The sequence below is a fragment of the Carlito syrichta genome, unplaced genomic scaffold (genome assembly GCF_000164805.1).
Source record: "Carlito syrichta isolate Samal-C Ts95f unplaced genomic scaffold, Tarsius_syrichta-2.0.1 Scaffold119534, whole genome shotgun sequence".
NCBI classification, from domain to species: Eukaryota; Metazoa; Chordata; class Mammalia; order Primates; family Tarsiidae; genus Carlito; species Carlito syrichta.
Genome location: NW_007063630.1, coordinates 296,478 through 301,668, shown reverse-complemented (window position 1 = coordinate 301,668; position 5,191 = coordinate 296,478). Strand labels below are relative to the sequence as shown.

Below are 5,191 nucleotides of genomic sequence, written 5' to 3'. Positions count from 1 at the left end.
AGCTGTACTGGTCTTCACTGTCTTATTAGAAAATAATAGACAGATGGCAACAGAATAAAAGTAGAAAAGGCACATTTGAATAGACAAGCATAGATAATACAAAGAAATAAAATATATTTATTTTTTCTTATTTTGAAGGTGTGGGGTACAATTCAGGGTTAGGTATACAAATGTTTCTTGTCATTCTTATTAGAGAATTTTGAGGGTAAGATCCAGGGTTGCCTATTGCCACATGATGGTAGCAGGAGAGTACAAGGGTAACAATATGGGCTCAAGTCACACTGCCAAGTTTATGATCTGGCCACACAGATGTACTAGCTGCCAGCTGCATGACCTTGGACAAGTCATTTCAATTTTCTAGCCTATAGTTTCCTCACTTGTACCTACCACATAGAGATCTTGTGAGAATTAAGTGAGATAGTCTATGTAACGTGCTTAACACGTACCTGGCATGTTGTAAGTGCTTTTCTTTCTTTTCTTTTTTTTTTTTTTTAGTTTACAACAAGTCAGTTTATTAACAGAAATATTTTGAGGAGTCCTGTTCACAGATGGCGACCACCTCCCTTCCTGTGAGTGCTGTCAGAAGGGATGGGGTGACGTCCTCAATCTGCCCAATCTTCATACCCAAGTGGGCGAGGGCTCTGAGGACTGACTGAACCCCAGGTCCAAGGGTCTTGGTCCTGTTTCCCCCCATGGCCTTAAGTTTAATGCGTAGGGCTGTGATGCCCAGCTCCTTGCACCTGTGGGCTACATCCTGGGCAGCCAGCATGGCAGCGTATGGCAAGGACTCGTCGCGGTCGGCCTTCACCTTCGTGCCCCCAGTCACATGGCAGATGTTCTCCTTGCCAAAAAGATCAGTGACACGGACAAAGGTGTTATTAAAGATGCGAAGATATGTCAGACGTCAAATACATTCTCTCCTTCAGCCACCTGTGGCCTAAGGCTGATGACCAGTTCTTCCTTTTTTTTTTTTCTCAGAGGTCTAGATTTATTATTCCTGTCCCAAGGAGGACTCTCCGTAGCACTAGGGGAATCATACTGTTTCCATGCCAATAAATCAGGAGTCATTAAAAACACTCTATAACAGTTCTTCCTTCTTTTCCTTCCCCTTTCTAGGTACCATTTCTGCATGACATCTTCAGACTCCACACCGGAAGTGTAAGTTCTTAACCGATATTAAGTATTTGCAGAGCCCTTAGTGAGATCTATTGATGACTTCAAGAATTATTTATTGAGTATTGCATTGTTCTGCTTGCACTGCCATCACAAAATACCAAAGACTGAGTGGCTTACACAACACACATGTATTTCACAGTTCTGGAGGTGGAAATGTCCAAGACCAAGGTGATGGACTATTTGGTTTCTGGAGAAGGCTTTTTCCTGGCTTGTAGACAGCCATGTTTTTGTTGTGTTCTTACATGGTAGAGAGAGAGAATGATCTCTTGCTCTTCCTCTTCTAATAAAGCCACCCTAATCCCATAGTGAGGGGTTCACTCTCATGATCTCATCTAAGCCTAATTACCTTCCAAAGGCCTCATCTCCAAATATTATTTCTTTGGGGGTTAGGGCTTCAACCTATGAATTTGAAGGGGGGATACAATTCAGTTGATATAAATTTCCCATACATTTATCAGGCAAATCTAGGGATGGAACAATGAACTAAATAGACTAAAATCCCTGTCTCAAGGAGTTTACATTCATTCTCATGGAAAGAGTAAGGCAGTATAGGTAGATTGAATAATGGTCCCCAAAGATGTAGACACTCATCTCCATAACCTGTGAATATGCTACATTACATGACAAAGGGGAATTAGGTTGTAGATGGAATTAAGGTTGGTAATCAGCTGACTCTAATAGAGGCAGATAATCCTGGATTGTGTGGATGGGCTCAATGTAATCAGAAGAGCCCTTATAAGTAGAAGAGGAAGGTGAAAGATCAGAGTGATGCAATATGAGAAGTATTCTGTTGTCATTGCTGCCTTTACGATGGAGAAAGGGACCATGAACCAAGAAATGCAGGCGGCCTTCAGAAGCCAGTAAAAACAAGGGGATGGATTCTCCCCTATACACTTCAGAGAGGAATGCAGTCCTGCCAACCCTTGATTTAGCCCATTGAAACCTTTGTTGGACTTCTAATCTCCAGAAATATAAGATAATTAATTTGTATTGTGTTAAGTCACTGAGTTTGTGGTAATTTGCCCTGCAGCCATAGAAAGCTAATAGGCAGTAAACAAAATAAGAAAAACACATAGTGTATTGGAGGACAAGAAAATTCTTTATTTTTATTTTTTTGAGTCAGGGTCTCACTCTGTTGCCCAGGCTGGATTACAGTCAAATGATCATGGCTTACCACAGCCTCAATCTCCTGGGTTTAGGCGATCCTTCTGCCTCAGACCTCCTGAGTAACTGGAACTACAGGCACGCACCACCATGCCAAGTTATATTTTTCATTGTTGTTATTGAGATGAGGTCTTACTATGTTGCCCAGGTTGGTCTCGAACTCGTGGCCTCAAGCAATCCTCCCGCCTCAGCCTCCCAAATTGCTGGGATTATAGGCATGAGCCCAGTCACATGACACCAAATTCTAAGGAGAAAATTGGAACCAAGAATGTGGATAGGGATTGTCAGAAGGAGAGGATGAGGGTTACAGTCATGGGCTTAAGTCACACTGCCAAGTTTAAAACCTGGACAAATTAGTTGCATAGCCTTGGGCAAGATATTTCAACTTTCTAGCCCATAGTTCCCTCACCTGTACTTACCACATAGAAGTCTTGTGAGAATTAAATGCAATAGAATATGTAAAGTCTAATTTTATATGAGATTGAGAGGGGAGACTTCTGGTGACTTTTCAGCAAAGAGACCTGCAGGAAGTGAGGTAGTTAGCCACAAATTATCTGAGCGTTCAGAAAGACTGTTCCTGGAAGAGGGTATAAGTATCAAAGTCCTGTGATAGGAGCTTCCTGACATTTCTGGGAACAAAGGAGGGCATGGTGGATGGAGAGACATTTATGGTGGGAAGGCCAGTAGGTGATGAGGTCAGAAATAAAGGATGTCAGTTTGTGCTAGTTTTACTCTGAGTAAGATCAAAAGCCAAAGGAGGATTCTGAGCAGCAGAGTGACATGATGTGACATATATTTTCACAGCCATTGTTTGGAGCCTGAGCAATTGTAAGTTGTGGCCAGGCACGGAGATGGGGAAGACTGCAGTGGGAGCCTGATTGACAAGGAAGATCAGCTCGGCACGAGTGAACTTTTGGTACCTGAATGTCCCTCCTCCCCCATTCTTTCCCTTCAGATTGCTTTTCCAAACATGAAAGAAATATACTCACGAGAAACAATAGCCAATGGGAACAATATCTCACTGCATTCATGATAGGGTCAATATAACACCTATATATAACACCTATGCAGTACAGTGATCAAAGCAGGATTGGAGAATGAGATGTAGCCCAGGACCAAGTAGGGCTTGCACCTAGAATCCTGGCCCTTCAGAACAGATTCTGAAGGCTGAGATGTTCTCCTCCAGCCACCTGGTCACAGACAGAGAAGCTGGTTCAGAGTGGGTGGCCCTACTCCTTGGTGACAATTATCCAAGAAATAAAAAAGTCTCCTTCCCAACCTCCAGATTTGCCACTTTTCCCCAGAGAAAGAGCTACTAATGGGGTAGAAGTGGGATAAAGTTCTCTTTTCCCTACGGATGAGGCTGAAACCCAAGGAGAAAGGTGGAGACAGCTCCATTAATGTTTGTGGTTATCATTGAATGCCCCTCAGCCCTGCCCATGACCTCCTCAACTGCACCCTGAAGGGTGAGCCCTCCTCCAAGGGCAAAAGATGGATCTTCATAGTCTGCTTTATTTTGCAAGACAAGAAATCTTATTTTTCCTCTCCTCTTGACAAGTAGGGAAAAATTATATAATAGGAATTCTTAGGCAGGCAATGGTGAGTAAGACTAATAAAAGTAAACTGGTGTGATTAAGAGACACTTCCATCCTAATTCTCCTGGATGATGGAAAGCTTTTTTTGATGAAAAGGACAAAAGAAGCTTTACATGCAGTGATGGGGTTGGAGTGTCTAAAAATGGGGCAGTTTTGGAAATAAGGTTGCATTCCTCAGTGATGGACAGAAATATTGCTTAGTGGTTGGTGTCTGGCAGTTCTCCTCCTAATGTTTTAGTATTGTAGTCACAATCATCAATATATCTGCATTGCACAAATGACACAGAATTAAAAACACTCATTTAATCCAGAGTTGATGTCATGAGACCATGACTGTATATTAAATGTTTCTTAGGATATCCAAGGTGACTTGCTATTGCAAACGATGAATGTGATTTTAGGAGTCTCATTTAGCAACTGTAGAAGTCTCTTTTTGAAGGAGGGACGTTTTCTCCATATATCCAAACTTCTACTTAACATATTTCCAAACCTGTTTAAAGTGTAGAGTGAGAACTATACAATAGTGGTTCTATAATATATATAATCAGTATGCATTAAGACGTAATCACATGGAGAATTAAAAGATGTGGAAGACCCAATACTTTTTCTCAGATATTTGATGACTCTTACTGTAAACTAAGAAAACTTTCTCTGTTTAATCTACCTTAACAACCATCCTGCAAGGTATTGATCCCTTCGATTTACAGAGCAGACACTGAGACTTAAAGGTTCTATGTATAGACCAGGATCACACAAATAGAAAGCGGTGGGCTGTGGGTTGGGCTTGATGATGAGTCCATGCTCATCCATTAATCCCATCTCGTGCTAGGAAATCTCCTAGAATCTCAGAGTATTTCCAAATGATTAATCCTCTGCTTTGTGTCGGGCAGCCCATGACTTTTTTCAACAATCAGAAAGTCCTGGAGCATGTGAGCCACTTCCCTCTCTCTGGGTGCCTTAGAAGTGGCCGTTGTGGACCCAGAACGCATCCTTTCCTATCCGACATCCTCTTCGCTGCCCTGGCCGGAGGTTTTCTGCAAGGCTGGGAGCCCCCTCTAGACTGCTCACGGTCCCACCCCTCTACCGAGGGAAGATGATCCTCGAGACGACCCGACTCCTCGCCCGCACGGGGCTGCCATTCCACAGGCGGCCGCCAGGGGCCCCCCGCGCGACGATCGGACCCCGGCGGACCGCGCGGCGCGCTGGGTGCCTGTGGGGGCTGCTCTTGAGCTCGGTGGCGGCCGCCGGAGCCCCGT

General features: G+C 43.5%; 1 pseudogene; it reads right to left on the bottom strand.

The window, feature by feature from the left end:
- Nucleotides 1-542: 542 nt before the first annotated feature.
- On the bottom strand, nucleotides 543-1,123 carry LOC110594658 (annotated as a pseudogene).
- Between the last annotated feature and the right edge of the window lie 4,068 nt (nucleotides 1,124-5,191).